The following is a 17,364-nucleotide window of genomic DNA, read 5'->3' as shown; positions in this document are numbered from 1 at the left end:
TAATAATGTAACATTCTGAATTCATGTGGCTGCATTGATGGTTGAAAAGATTCTTACCTGGTCTTGAAGACCTGGGGATCCGCGGTTAGGATCATGTCAAGGGCATGCTCTGATACAACAGAAAAGCACACCGAGTACACGATAGACAACTCTCTGTGTCGAAATGTATTTCATGCTGTCAAAAAGTTTTGTTGACCTTCATGATTATTGTGAAGAAGGTGTTTTCTGGCAATAGCTTTAAGACACCCAGTCATATTGTGGTAGATCCGTCAGAAAAAAAGCAAAACGAAAAAACCCCAACCCCCAAAACAAACGAAAAAACCCACACAAACAAACAAAAGAACCAACAAAAAACCACAAACAAACAAACAAACAAAAAACACCCAACAAAACAAAACAAAAACCAAAAGAAAATAAAACAAAACACGAACAAAACAATATCCAAACCAAACCAAAAAACAACAAACAGGAAAGCCTAACCTCTAAAAAAGCCAAAGACATAAAAAAAGAAAAAGAAAAAAGGAGTATGATAGAGTATAGATGGTGATTACATGTAGATGTATCTTAAAATAACTTTTCCCATTTGTTTTGTCAACAATAACATGAGCAATTTCGTAGCGAAAAATATCCAGTCAGTTGGTTACCACCAGTATTTTGCTCATCTGCAAAACGATGTGGTCATTTGCGTGTTTTGTTTCTAACTGTCGCTTCTATCAAATTCTGGCCTATAAGCATTCAACCATATTGAGATGTAAGACACCATAGATTGTGACAGAATATATTTTCCCCAAACAGAATCAATATACTCTGACATAATTGGCTTGTCTGCCGTACATGCTATTACGTCCCTTAACATGAAAAATATATTGGAATAATCACTGAGCAAATCATATTACTTAATGGTATGACATCCAGACCTTCAAAGAGATTCCATCAACTGCGGTGATATAGTTTCAATTCAAATATATTTTCCCGCATCAAAGGGCCAAGTGCCCCCGATCAAACTGGAAGCAATCTAACTGAGCAAACAAAGACAGTCTCACCAATCAAGGGCACATCTTAGTGATAACATTTCGTTGAAACCGACGCCGTTTGTTGGCTTTACAATCAAAGATAAACACCACAGAATGCCAGTGAGTGCTCGGTCAATCTATAGCCAAGACATGGGATGTTAATGTGTGAGACTATTGCATTGAGTGAGCAAGAACAGACTGGTGAAGATCATGGTCAAATGCGATCGAAATAGAACGTCCAAGCAAATTTCTTTCCTGTGAACAATTACGTCTCATAACACGTGAAGGATGAATCGGTCTGTGTTCTTTTATCATAAATTAACTTCAATATGCTCATTTAGTTAAATTACTTAGGTTCAACTGAAGACACTATAACTTTCATTGACTACTTCTTTCCACATCTCTCAACAGTAGACGGATGAATGCTTTCAGCATAATTTACATTCGAGGTGCTTTTTCAGCTAAAGTGTTCAGGCTTGAATGAAGAAACTGTTGACTTGCCTGTTGGTTAGCTGGCGTAACGTTATGAGCCACAATATTTCAGCTACATCACGGTCGTCTGTTGATAATTAATCAGCTGTACCTCACGTTATGCAGGTAGTACAACAAACAGGTTATGGCCATGTGAGATTAGTTGGAATCATGTTCACACATCTGTCCATAAACATTTGTCTGACAGTTATGTGAAAATACTACTGCGATTAAAATGTACTCTTACTCTTAAAAAAGTCCAAAACAAACGAAACAAAAACATAAACAAAAAAAAAAAAATAAAAAAAATAAATAATAAAAAAAACCCCGAAAAAATAATGAAAAAAACAAAACAAAACCCTACCTTCAATCCAAGTAATTTGAATTTCAGCAATGTATTTGACAAAAAAACCAATCCATACTGAATCCTATCATGTGGGGGAATGGTTGCTGACGACAAAAAGTTTTAAAATAGATACGTTGAACGAAACGTTACACTCATGTCTGCACTGAATCGCTAGAAAGCACCTTATAATGGAATGCAACTGCATCATGAAATTTGTATCACCCTGAACTTAAGGTTGTGAATGTAGGTTTAATCAGCCACATTAATGGTACTCCACATATATTGCTTTAAGCCACCATGGACGATAAGAAAAAAACTGACAGATGCCCAATAAGACAACGCCATAGTCGTTTACAAGGACGAACATCGCAGCAAGAGGTGGCAAAGCAGTTCAGCTTGCCTAAGAGACCATCTCAAACCCACTGACTACAACAATACTGGCAGTGTTAATCACAAACCCAAGTCAGGTCGACCTAGGGTTACCACCGTCGCCCAGGATCACTACACCCGGATGAGACATATGCGTTCAAACGCCACGACTGCATTATCCACAACAATCCAAATCTCTGACCGGACACGAAGCCAGACATTTTGCAAGAAGACCAGTTCAACGTCACGATGCACCCTTCATCAACGTCAGTGGTTGATCTTGGCAATATGACGCTGCACTTGTTTGACAGGACTTTCTCCAGCAAAACAATGTTGATGTGTTACCTTGGACTTCTCGATGACCTGATTTGTCCCCATCGAATATCTATGGGATACTCTTGCTCGACGCTAGCTGCCAAGCTGGTATCGATACTCATGGTCGTCACATCAGATACCGATACAGATACTTACTCTGACCAAATGGTTTTAATAGCAGTAGTTTTGCCAAACACTTTCTGGATAATGATGTTTTGGAAATGTGTAAAATGATGATTTTACTGTAATTGAGCAGTGATGTCATGTTTGAATCAGTTATATGCACTCAGTAAGTAAACTGCAAAACAGCATGTATAGTTTCTTTTTGCAATGCTTATATTATGTGACTTGTAAATATATACATCTTGAAATGAAACTTGAAATTCTAAGGCTACACTGCGTTATGTACGGACCGAAGTAGGTTTTAAGGAAAGTCATCAATTAAATTGTGCTTAAATGACTTCGTGAAGAGCATGTCAAAATTTGAACCTGAATGTTTGTAGTCGTTAAAATATAAACAGATTTCATTCATTGGAATGAAGGTGTGAACAGAACACATTTCTGTTTCGAACATGACCTTGACTTTCTCGTGAGTGTGTACATCTGACTCAGATAAATGAAATCAAAAGCAGCAATATATATAAGAAGGCCAGGTGTTCCAGATTTTAGCTGTGATGCGAATTATGGCTTATTGTATTATATATATTCAATGTATAGCTGGGGCCTGTTGAAAAAGTATATGTTGCAGGCTTGCTTTATGCGATATTTATGTACAGCATGCTTCGGACTCAATCGCTTATGGTATGTTCGGTGGCGATGCACCCTTTCTTCCTTCTTCCTCCATGCTAATGTTCATTTTGCTGTGCCAACTTCACCCCCCCCACAGACTGTTCAATTTCATTGTCTTCGTGTTTGTACATAAGTGGATCACACTAGTGCAGTGGCAAGGCGTCTGTCGAAGGTAGGGGTTCGATTCCCATGGAGGCACCCAGGATCGGGTCACGAGGTGGGCTCATTTGCATAGTATTCTTGGACAGGATACGTGTCTCAGTTCACCCTGTACAATGGGTACCCACGAGGATGTGATGGCAATGTGAGTGTTAAGTTAATTCCGCCTAACAGGCCGGATGACTGTATACTCACCAGTTAGTTGCAAAAGTATGGAAAAGTCCCAGGGTGTTGTGTGACAAGGGATAGTAATGTACATAGCGCTGTAAGCAAGCAGTGTGCCTGGATATGAGCGTCATATAAGGGGACTATTGCTTGATGCTGTCGAAAGATGGTCCCAGGAACTCCATAGCATGTGGTCTAAGGTTGAATAGTTCATCCACATTAATACGGTTCTTGCAAGATAAAACAAACTTGCTCCTAAAGACACAATATGAGGGAGATGAGGGGAGCTGATTCATGACTCTGCTCTGGATCTGGTCACCTGTATTCAACATGGACTACTTAGGGAGAGTGCTATGCGTCAGTAATCACAGACACACAGCAGGAATCGGTTTGTGGGTAGGAATGGGTTTCAGACATCAGACGATCTGGGTATACTCCAAGCAGAATGATTTTGGTGAGAATCAGGATACCGGGAGAGTAAATGTAGGTCAAATTAAGTTACCACTTTGACATTTCAAAGCGCTGCCATACCATTATCACTTACCCAGTCCTCAATTTCCTCACGCATAATTTGTATACTGAATGCATTACATAAATGGTGACACTGAACATACCACGTAAGCTTATAGATACACGTCATGCCTAGATGTACTGGATGAACTTTAATGTACTATATGATTCCTGGACAAACTAAATCTGCTGGAAATAGCTTCAAACCCAAGTCACGTGTATATAATTATCAGGCACATCAAGTGAATGTAAGAGAAGTATTTATCAGTGTTTTGGAAGTCACATCCCCACACAGTATACTGTGTTTATTTTCTGTGCAGCTGTACACTCTCCATCTGGAAATGAGCGAGGAAACCGACCACATGTTTGTGTCGATCTCATTACTCTATCTGCAAAAGTTCCAAATTCTAAGTGACTAGTGGCTTTCCTTTGGGAATTGTTTATGCTGGTCTTTGCTTTTAGTTTGCTTTTGATAAGGCACCTCACATCGAACCTCATCAACCAAGAAGAGAATTAACTTGAATTAATGTTCATCTTAATGTTAAGAGATCCTTCGGCGGCCACATTGCACCAATGGCTTTGCTGCTTTGTGTGTTTTGACACTGTCCACCAGGAGCTGATCGAAGGCATCTTAAACAGTAATGCCGATGTACTGCAGTTAATTTTGACATGAAGTTTTTCTATTCAATCAAAATGCAAAGAAAAGTGATACGTTGACCGTTTGCAGTCTTGCACAGGGCCGGCACAATAATTTTTCAAAAACTTCAGATCTTTCAAGAAACATGTACTTATAAATTCAAAGGATGATCCGCTGGTAACCACAGAGTACCAATGGCTTGGTTTGTGTTTCGGTACGGTTCCCCCGGGGCTGACCAAAGACATCTAAAACGGCCATGTCAATATACGCAAGTCTATTCTGACGTGAAAATTGCAATAATCTTTCAACAGAACTTTTTAAGTATGACACAACACTTTTTGAATGTGAAGGTGTGAAACTATTGCACTAAGTGAGCAAGGAGAGGCCGGTGTAAGTTTAGATGCAATCGAAACAGAAGGCTCAGACAAATTCTTTCCCGTCTACAATAACATCTTACATGGGAAGGGTGATTAGGCCTGTATATTCTCATCGTAAATCACATCTAAAATGATTATTCAAGTGTTTACAGAAACGATACTTTTACCTGTTGGTTACCTTCGTTAACACCACACTATTCCAGCTACGTCACGGAGATTTGTTGATAATCAAAGAGCGGCGGTCTGTAAATAATCGAGTCTGGACCAGACAATCCAGTGATCAACAGAATGAGCATCGACCTGCGCAGTTGGGAACCGATGACATGTTGTCAGCCAAATCAGCGAACCTGACCACCCGATCCCGTTAGTCGCCTATTACGACAAGCATAGTCGCCTTTTATGGCAGGCATGGGTTGCCTATTCTACCCCGCACCTTCACGGGTCGTTCTGAAGGTAGAAGTAAACGAAGCATGTCACCATGTAAGATTAGTAGGAAATGTTCACACATCTATAAATCATATACATATATTTTGAAAAGTAACTGTTTATGAGACAAGGTAACATTATGGAGAGATGTGAAAAATACACAGCAAAGTAGCTTGATGCCATTGTAAGGAAAGTCAATTATCAAATTGTCAATTCTATACCATCAAAGAATGAAAATAACCTACGGAATTTGAACTTAATAGTTTGATGCCATTTAAATGCCATAAATGCCAGTTGGAATCATTAGAAAGATAAAGTTTACAGGACATTTCTATACTCACAATGACATTGAATTTTGCATGGTTTCTGATTCCGATTAATGTAATTAGCAGAAGTGATATACAAACGCAAGTTGTTGCAGATCTAGGCTGTAATGTGTGTTATTGCTTATTGTATACAGTAGATACAGAGAATTCTCCATACGGTACGTATCGCGATTTCTTGGAACGATACACGGTATGCTATCCTCAGTTAATTTCTTTAGAAACGTATATTTTGACATCAAGTAACAGCGTAAATACTGACATAACCGTCAATTTCTATTTACAATTAACAATTTTGGGGTCAACCTTATATATCGTGATATCGCTGGAATATTGCTAAAAGCGGCGTAAAACCAAATACCCACTCACTCACTCGATACTGCGAGATATCATCACAGTTCTAGTATACAGTGAGTTTTCTGGCAGAAATCCAAGATACACACAATGTAATATTTTTGAAACTATAATCAGACTCCGGCATTTGTCTTTCCCCAAGAAGTGTGAATGTATTCTCTGACATTGGCGTAATGTGAAAATCCATGTCTGCAGTAATTCGATCTGATACTACAATCTAATTAGACAGGCGTTAACTTCAACGTTTCGATCACGGCCGTGTTAACATGTACACTGGAAAATAAAAGTCTGGATGCAATATTATTAAGAACCTTGGACTCCACAGCGACGACTATGTAAAGAGATTTAAGAACAAGTAATGGAGTCCTTCTGAAGGCATTGCTTGTATACAAAACAGTGCATGTAGTGCAGGAAAGTGAATTATGTCGCAGAAAGTATATTGATTCTGAATGGGAAAATGGCTTTCACGATCAATTGTGTCTCACGGATGAAACATAGAACCCAGTGTGACCCTCTATTATATCACTGCAGGTACTTGACGGGACCTTCAAGCCTGGAGCGACGTCTCAGGAGCATTAGAACTATGGGTGCAGCCACATGCAATGCACATATAGAACGGCACAGTTCTGTCATAATGGTCCCAGGGTATTATCATAAGTATAAGGTTTAACGACTTGAGTGATAAAGGTATATTCATCTATTTCACACGAAAGTATCATGTGTTTCCCACAAAAATAGCATTGATGACATCGTATCCCCGAAACTGTAGCCGGTTCTCACATCCGGCTATTTTGTATGTGTTTTTGACGATGAGCCATACTTTTCCCTCCGCACTGCGAGAGAGTGTTTTGATCACGTGGCTTCCTGTTTATATATAACCTGTCACTTGCAGACGACTGATCTTGCTTAATTTTGCTCGCTTTTTTTGTTATACAGGCAATTGATTTTGCATCTGAAGTGGCATTAACGATCGAGGGTAAATAATATTGATGTTTATTTGCTCTTCAAACAACTTAATTTCTTGATTTCAGTTGTCACAATAAGTCTTACGCCCTATCGATAAAACTGTTTGTGCACTCCGATCGCGCACGTACTTCCTCGATATAACGCTAGCAATGTAATCGTCGAAATCACCGGAACGTCAAATTCAGCTTGCTTTGGGATATGGCTAATTCTCTGCATAAATGGCAATGGCTGTGGGGATGGTGTAAATCCACCAAGGGTCCATGCAGGTAACCAAAGTAGTGCAAATCCCCATGGTCCCAAGTGTGGTGATTTACCTTCAGTTGTTGGCAGTCTGTAGCCCATTTTCACATTGTATTGGCCTCTATAGTTAAACTGTTATGGTTTTAATTACTAGTCTTAAATGGATACTTGTGATATACGAGTAGTTTTACTTTTCTTCGTCAACGGGGTTTTAATTTTAATTTTTAATCTACCCCGGGACCATCACGGGTCTGACCAGAAGAGGTTCACATACGTTACTCTATACCAGTTGGCATAAATCGCTACTTTCCGTACGGTAGCTAGGTGCACGGAAGTGATATATTCAATATACAGTGAGAAGACTGGGACTTGACTAGATAAGACTTCCGTGACAACTTCCTGGTGAATACATATTTGTAGCAGGCTCGCGTTAGGTTATTTATATATAGCGAGTTTTGGACTCAGTCGCTGTTGGTATGCTCTCATTGATCAGGAATGAAGTTTATTCAGTATGTACATCAGGTAGTATATCTGTGTACAATTAGGATTGGTCATGATGTACTGACTAAATTTACTATAACCTCATGTACTCGGCGGTGTATCCATTTAAGTAATTTAGTCGGCATATGCACGTCTGTGGAATATTCAACATAATACCCTTTAATGTAGTATATTTATGTACTGTACACTTACCATATGACATGGGTTCTATTTCGTGACTGATTATTGTCATTATTCTGTGGAATCTGTACTTATTGCAAAGTTGAAACAACATCTTCTCAGTCACTCCAGACTAAACAATGTAAATACCTGCTAAATGCCCACGTGTTTATCATTCTCAGTGTGTGATACCATTATTACATCTGTATTTAGTAAGTGAGTGAATAAGCTTGTAGGACCCTTCAGCATTATCCGTCACCAGAAATGGACATTGTACCCAAGTGGAAAATCAAACTTCATCGAAAACTGATGATTAAAAGAGTTAGTCAGTGAGTGAAACTAGTTTGTGAGATGGAATGAACTATTTTTTTAATAGTAATCCAATAAAAACACGTTTGTTTTCACATTATTTAACAAAACCCCCAAATACATCAGCGGCTACAGTCATGAGAAAGAACAAGGTGCTGAGACAACAAAAATATCAGAAGATGCAACTGTCTGAACACTGCATCCACTGAGGACCACCTTGTAGATGATACTCATAATAATTGGTCAAGTACTGATTGAACCAGCTCTAAAACTGAGAGTTGTTCTGGACTCCCTTTTTTATTGTTGGCGTATGTTCGAGTAAGGGTGAGGCACAGCAAAAAAAAAAAAAAAAAAAAAAAAAAAAAGTCACCCAGTCCATTAGTGAGTGGGTCATCGAGTCAAAGAGTCAAAGAGAATGATTTAACGTGGTTCTGAAAAGAATATTATGAATCTTATATAGTTGCATCTTGATTTACATGGGACCCACTTGGAAAGCTCAGTGCCTCAAGGAGACACTATCCTGCACAAGGGGCTACGACGCTTGAACTGAATTTTCTTGCATTTTATACAGAATAATGCTTCATATACCAATGAAGTGACGTGGTAAGTTTAGCGGTTAAAGCAGGTGACAAAATTAAATGGCAGTAGATTGTGAAAATAGTGAGCCTACATTTTTCAAAACAATTGTCGCGATTGCAGGTTTAGGTTTAGACAAACCTATACACAAGATAGTCAACCCTCCCAAAAATGTAGATGAATACTACAGCAACCCACATAGATATACCTCATATTGCTCCGGAGCAAATTCTGCACTAAAAGGTCGATTTAAGGTAATGAAATGTCGAAATGAGTAGTGTTAATGACGGGATTTCATTTATAAATTTGTACCGCGCTAGAGTATATATGATCTTAAAGTGGTTAAAGCACAGAATCGATAATAGGTTCCTGTGTCTTTCGTTGTTAACGGTGTAACACAATACACTTTTAAGACATGTTGACACTCTCTCTACCTTACTCATTGGCGGCATGTTTCTGCCCGAACTCCACAATTAACAGACTCCGTGTCTGCATTGTTTAGCTGGCAGTTCCTAAACTCGTGGCGGGAATCAGCGTGCGGTATAATTAGTGCTCGTCCAAATGTCTACCCTGTGTTATTTTTGGAGAGAATTGCGATAATGCATCACAACCTCCTCACTGCAGTGGGGGGTGGACCTTCAAACAAATTAAACATATCCTACCAAGATAAATGCATGTAACGTAATTTAGTTTGTTTGACATCTTGTAGTGTTACACAAAATCAGAAGAATACAGCAAGAAACGGAGACGCTAAATAATGGAAATAATTAGATGTTGAAAACTGTTAAAACAAGACAAGACAAATTGTCACAGTCTGGATGTCGCAGTGTATCACCAAATCCAGTCTGCAGACATCACTTGCGCATGTTGTGTGTATTGTTCACCAGGGTAATATCTGACATTAAACATAACAGAAAACACAGAACGTCTTGAACACTAAATTCACTCTATTCAGATCTTTCTCCCGACGACCCGTGAAGGTCCAGGGGTAGAACAGGCCTTCAGCAACCCATGATTGCCTTAAAAGGCGACTATGTTTGTCGTAAGAGGCGACTAACGGGATCGGGTGGTCAGGCTCGCCGGCTTGGCTGACACACGTCATCGGTTCCCAATTGTGCAGATCGTTGTTGATCACTGGATTGTCTGGTCCAGACTCGTTCATTTACAGACCGCCGCCATATATCTGAAATACTGCTGAGTGCGGTGTAAAACTAAACTCACTCACTCACTTTCTCCCAACACGTCTAATAAACGATTCTTCATGAACCTTGAAGATTTCATTTTCAGGAAGAGACAATTATCATTGATCCCAATGCAAATTTAAGTTACATTTCAGAAAGGTACAATGCGGTTGCTGGCCTTAAACATTACCCACATATAGGCGGATTCCCCATGTGGGATGATGCAAATACCAACACGGACGATGTAGCTCCTCTTACCGGTTTAACTCGCTTGGGGTTTGGTATTAAACAAAGGATGTGCGTTATATTAATTACAGGTTCATTTGTATCCAGTTGGAAATTGATTTGGATGCATTCGTAATCCACTCAGAGGAAGCACGTCAACATCTCTCGTAAATGTCTCTCCTAAAAGTTCTCTAACCTTGTTGAGGATCTAACACAATTCTGCAACATGTTATGGTGTTTCCGGGCATTGCCATGAAAGGGTTGGAAAACAAAATGGATTTCAAAGACATTTAATTTGGAGCTGTTTCATTTTAATATATAAAACACGGAAAAGTATTCCCTTTTATGTGCCATTTGCGTCAGATGCGGTGCCTTTGAGAAATCAGGATAATGGCATTTCTGTTGACAGTTGTCGGACATTACAAGACAGTGCGTGACTTTTATACTTCGGGACATAATCGGGATATGGTGCAGGAGCAGTCTGGAAACAATCGATGAAAGGTTTATGAGCAATAGAGCATTCATTGTGTTACCGACTTGAGACCTCAACAAGGAGAGTGTGGAGGAACATGGATGGGCGATGGTAACTTCGTCCCTCAACCCAGGAACTGGGTTACAAGCTATCCACAAATAGATCCAGTATCTACTGTAATTTACATAATCTGTGAAGTATGTACATTTATCTTAAACCTTGAAACAGTTTGCAAAAAAACAATGCATTGTAATTGTAGCACAGTGGAGTACACACTGGTTGTCTCTTGTTTGTGCCACATTATCCAGATCCAGATCCAGATTTATCAGTCAGCTCTATTCCTTCTAAAACACTAAATGATTAAACGATTATGATTAATGATAATGATATGCTTGACCGTGACTCTCTCATCACAAGGGATACAAAACGGAGGATCCTCACCCTTTAACAGGTATTCGGGAGTATATCGCGTATGGTCAGTGCAAAATGACCTCTTCAAATCTGGACTGACATGCCAAGTAGGTATAACCGATGTTGGGTTTTATTTCATGTAACTGATTGATTCCTATTTGGGTGTCCCACTTCTTTTGCAGTAGATCTCGGATATATGATCTAATTACAGCTTTACAGTCGAGTATGGAATAAGAAGTGGTGTCACAAATTTGCTGAGTTCTGTCTGGGCAGCAAGATCGGCCATTGTATTCCAAGATATGCCTAAGTGGCTGAGTAACCAACAAAAGACGATGTCGCACTGGTCAGTGGCAAGACCATTATACAATTCAATAATTTCTATTAAAGTGGATGTTTATTTTATGCGCTTTTAATCGCCCGAAGGCAAGAGAATCTGAATAGATTATATACTGTTTGTGTTTAGGGTGTTGTTAAATATATTTAAGAGCCGTTAACATGGCGTTTGCTTCGGCTGTGAAAATAGAGCTGCAATCCGGCAATCAAGAAGAAGATCTAATGACAGAGGCACAAGCCACTATATTCTCCAGCTCAATGCCGGCAGCAGAATGGCAGGAATGGTTTAATTCTATGCCAAAGGAGCGGAGCAAGATTTCTAAAGGACTCGAGACAAAGTCTAAGACCTTGGTATTGGACAGAATCTAATTCGCCATATTGCTGGAATATTACTGAGTGCAGCGTAAAACTAAACTCACTCACTCGCTCGGAAGCATGGATACACTCGATGTAGCTATAGGCAACGCTACATTTCCAGCATAAAGGTTCATGGACATGAACGACATTCGTGGAGGACAATTACACTCAAGTCGCGTTAGTCTGAGAGCTACATGTCTACCAGTGGTGCTCTGACGACCCTGCACCAGACTGTTAAAAGTCCACATATCAATTCTCCTTGCAATAGAATTGAAATTTTCATGTTAGAATTAGCGAGAGTACATTTACATTATCAGTTCAGATTCTTTGATCAGCTCCGGGGGACTGTGTCAAAACACACAATGCACAGAGAGCTAATATATCCTTAGGTCGTCGTAGAATCTGTTTAACTTTAAGTTCATTCTAGTCTTGATTGAGTTGTGTTTAGTGTGAAATGACTTATCGGAGGTCAACAAAAGGCAATTCCTTGAATGGTCAACAATTCTCAAAGAGACAAAACTGTCACTTTGATTTTAAAACATTGACACGTAAAGTAAAAAGATCAGTTCAAAGAATGTTGGCTGTTGAGCATGGCATTGACTAGAAAAGTTATATATACCTGCTTAGAAGATGGAACTATATTTAATTCAGAAAAGATGTATTCCATGTACATTGTGAAGGTTGGAACTTGAATAGATAAAACGTTCATGGTCAGTTCCTGGTGGAGGAATGCGTATTTCTTAGAACGACGCATTTGGGATCACAATGTTTCATATTATAGTGGTGTGGTCAGTGTGCCCATTTCAGTAATTCAATCAGTATATGCTCATGTATAGTATCCATTTGAAGTACTTGGTAGTTTATTGAAAATATTAATTATTCTGTCTATCTATATATGTTATATATTCAGCATAATCCTTTAAGCGTGCCACCCGTGGCGAGCCACCTCCTCGTGGTGGGTGCTGGGTCACGCTAAGAGCTCGCCGACACCCCCGTAGTGGACCCGGGGGGATATTTGGTCCATCAACCCGTTTGCCGTGGGTTGCGGCCCTGTGTCGGTGGAGGAGGGGATCCTGGTGGTTGAGGGCAAAACGGGCCTGCGACCGTGTTCCTGTTGCTCAATACACCACTTTGGCCATGAATTCACCTTCATAATAGACATATATTTCATCGTGTTCTCGTCACGATGTGGCTGAGATATTGCCGATGTGACGTTAAATATTAACTCGCTCACCCTTTAAGCGTGGTGTCCATTACTACAGTATTGCTGAAAGGAATGCAAAAATACTCACAACCCACATCAATGTAGATTATTGAATTTGAGTGAATAAACTTTCTCGGCTCGTTATACTTTACCATCAAACAGTTAACCCAATAATTGGACAATAGAACACACGTCTTTATTCTTGAAAATAAAACTGATACTGATACAGAGAAAGTGACTGAACAGTGACCGATCCAGTACCTCTGCAACTTTGAAAAGCATTTCAGTGAAAGCAAAACATGTGATAGTTTTAACCACAACTTAAAATACAGATCTCACGTGTTTAACTCGTTGGTTACATGCACGGTCAAGGGCACGTGCTGACGCACCAAAGAAATCAGGAGGCGCAGCACTGTAACAGCCGTGGTCGTTGACTTCAAACCGTTTGTATATTACTCTTTCTCCCAGATCCAAGACAATACATATAGAAAAGTCTTCAAGTCTGGAATGATTGGTGATGTGTAGACTGTAGCTCTGAAACCGAGAATTTTTGTGTGGATTTCCTTTGGGGATTTTAGTACAGTTGAATCCTGTAAGAAATGATGACGTTAAATAATGGAGCACTGAGATGAGGAAACCTGTTAAATCAAGACAACTTGTTACAAATTGTTGATATATCATTTAAGTGTCACCTCCCCCTAGCACATCATCAGCGGAAGATAAGTATCAATCCTTTAGTTCAGTTGCAGAGGTATGTGACAACTGCTGACAGTACCATTGGTGAAACACTCGTTTCTGAACATACGTCAGAGAATCAACATCATCAATTGGGGAAACACCGACGATTATGATGTGCTTGTAGTCAGTGATGATGGTTGGTCCGACAGTCAACATGGACAACTCAACACCGTGCATGGTCGTTTGCAGAAAGTAGTCCATGCAGAGCACAATGAGGAACTGGTTTGTTTCAACTGTACACACTTAAACATCATGATCACAGTTTACAAGTAAGGAAGGAAAGAGAGCAATGAAGGTAAAGGAAAAAGTGAAAGATGAGTGAGAAATATGGGTATGTGCTGTAACATGGAATGTCTGTTGTGTGAGCACTAATATCTCAATGTCGATTCAAGGATCTCATGACCTTACTGCATTTTGATAACAAAGAGACCAGAAGAAGTCAGAGGTGAGGAAAAGATAATGTTGCACATATCCTGGAAATCTAGGAGGAGTTTCAAGTATGAATGGGGCGATATCATGTACCTAGACACAACCTGACAGTGTATGAAGTCACAGTGTATCTCCTCCATTCAAAACTGTCCAGCCAAACCTGATAAATATGGACTATAGCTGTTTTAGCTTGACGATCCATATTAGTGTTGTGTCCTTCTATTTTCCCCTAGCTTGGAAAGGAAGACAGAACTGTCCAAGTTGGAATCACCAGAACGATTATATTGGAAATTTGCAGACACTTCCTTTAGCAAAATCATAACATCACTGCACATAACTTCACGGATCACACGTTTGGACTTGAACTTCTTTCCAATGGTCTGACTGGTTGGCACTCAGATAGAACAAACGGTTACTCCCTGTACCAAGACAGCCCGTTGAGTCCTTGAGTCAGTCGTTGGATTTCAAGACAAGACGACGATTGGAAGTTACCAATGCGTCAAAAGGTGTAACCTTGCTCGGCAAAATGCACGTGACAGATGACGTTGATGACTCCCAATAGAGGAAGTCAGATGTGGTGCTTTATTACAACAAAAACAAAAGGGGAAGTTGCTACAATGGGTGAGATGATCCATGGGTATTCCACAAATATTCCACAAATGTTCAAACACATGCTGGATGTTGCGTTGCATCCTATGGATCCTGGAGTGTCAAGTTCTTTCAGTGGAATCTATCCGCTAAGAGTCCAAAACCAGTTCCTTTAAGATAAGCAGAAGCCCTGACACGTCCTCTTGTCAACAAGAGAAGGAAATACCAGTATCGCGTCTGCTTCTAAGCAACATGCAGGCTGTTCTGCCTGTCAGAAAAAGACTGCATATGTTGCATCTGCAGTACAGTGAGTGAGTGAGTGAGTTAATATTTAACGTCACATCGGCAATATTTCAGCCATATCGTGACGGGAACGTAATCATTAAAATGGAACATATGAGTATTATAAAAATCTGTCGACAAAGGACAGTAAAACAACTAGGACATCACAGAAAAGAATGTAAAACTAGTAATAATGCCTAAAACAATTTATCTATAGAGGACAATACAATATGAAACTGGGCTATAGATTGCCAACAACTGAAGGTAGATCACCATACTAGGGACCATGGGGACTTACAGTACCTTTGCTACCTGCATGGGCCCTAACTGGAACACTCGCTATGACATATACCGATTTTAAAGAGAACGGTAACATTCATTTAATTTACTTTCCGTGGTTCTGGGCCTAGATTTTAGACGCTCTCATAGCGCTAAGGCAGTGGAAAGTTAATGTTAATGCATGACACTTACGACAATCTTAGCGAAGAAAGCTTCGAAAATCTAGGCCCAGAGGCACATATGCATCCGATGTAGCCTGAAGCAATCTCGCAGAGACAGACAGACACACAGACAGACAGACTCAACAACCAACAGCGCATCACTGTGATCGGAGTTCGAAGAACAGAGAGGCTTTTGTGACATTTGGAAACATGAATACACACTCTGTAATTCTAACCATAACTCAGCCAGTCTTGCTGTTAAGACCAGATATCTTTGAATAATGTAAAGGCGTGAGACTATCGCATTAACTCACAAGGAACAAGCTGGTTTTAGGCCAGGTCAAGTAAGATCGAAATAAGCATTTCAGACGTGTCCACAGGTGCAATTACAACCCGTCTATCGTGAAGGACGAATGGTTCTTGATTCATTCATTTCTAATCAGTTCCTTGCTGCAGATGCTGCGGAAGCAAGTCATTAATGTGTTTTAGATTAAAACTTCTTGTGTTTTTATTTGTTCACTTTCAGGAATTCATAAGTGACTTTTACGCCACACTCAGCAATATTCCAGGTATATGGTAACGGTCTGTAAATAATCGAGTCTGGACCAGACAATCAAGTGATCAAGAGCAGGATCATCGATCTGCGCAATTGGGACCGATGACATGTGTCAACCAAGTCAACGAACCTAACCACTCAATCCCGTTGGTCGCCTCTTAAGACAAGCAGAATCGCATTGTATGGCAAGCATGCGTTGCTGAAGGCATGTTCTAACCCGGACCTTCACGGGTCTCAAGTGATTCACGTCTCTAGTGATTGATGACGAGTTTTGATTTGCAGAAATATTCCATAAACGTTCCACAAATATTATCACAGCTCTCGATATGCTTGTGGTGATCAGCTAACACTACTGACAACTGTGGCAACTACATCACACTGACTTTTTTATCACCAATTGTTGATGATCTGTTGAATGTTGATGATCTGTTTCAACTCGATTTCAGTCAGATCGGTTTTACTGGATTAACATTTATTACACGTTTACCTTTGCACAAAGTTGGATAAGTGAGAACGACGATGAGTTAGTAACTAGATAGGCTCATATCTGTCTGTCTAATGGTTGATGGTTCGACGAAGGAACTGGTGGATGTGAACACTTGCTGAATTGAATTAAAGTGTGCCACTTGTATATAGTATTGAATTTGAGTTAAGCACTCAGACTACGAAACAGGAGGAATTTACAGTTATATATTTAAAACAACTTTGAAAACCCTTTCCCAACTTCCGGTTTTGAGTACATGTGATACGTATATCTGTCACGTATATCTGTCACGTATATCTGTCAGACGTTCTCGTTATCAGCTGCGGGACAATAACAGATAAGTTTCTGCTTTATACAATGCTATAAAACGTTCTGGCTGGGATCCAAGGTACACACAATACTATATTTTTATAATGTGCTCAGACTCTGTCATCGGCTGTCTTCCGACACAGAAGCACCAATGTATTCTCTGTCAGCACCGGAGCATTACGATAATTCATGCCTGTCGTTATTAGACGTGAACAGACAATCTGATTAGGAAGGCAATGCCTTCAACGTCCCACTCACATCAGTGTTAAGATGTACAACAGAAAATAACAGCCTTGATATATTACTACTAATAATCTCAGTATGTTCATGTGTCACATCTGAGAAATGTT

Source organism: Haliotis asinina, chromosome 4 (genome assembly GCF_037392515.1).
Source record: "Haliotis asinina isolate JCU_RB_2024 chromosome 4, JCU_Hal_asi_v2, whole genome shotgun sequence".
In the NCBI taxonomy this organism is placed as follows: domain Eukaryota; kingdom Metazoa; phylum Mollusca; class Gastropoda; order Lepetellida; family Haliotidae; genus Haliotis; species Haliotis asinina.
Note: the sequence above shows the minus strand (reverse complement) of the source record.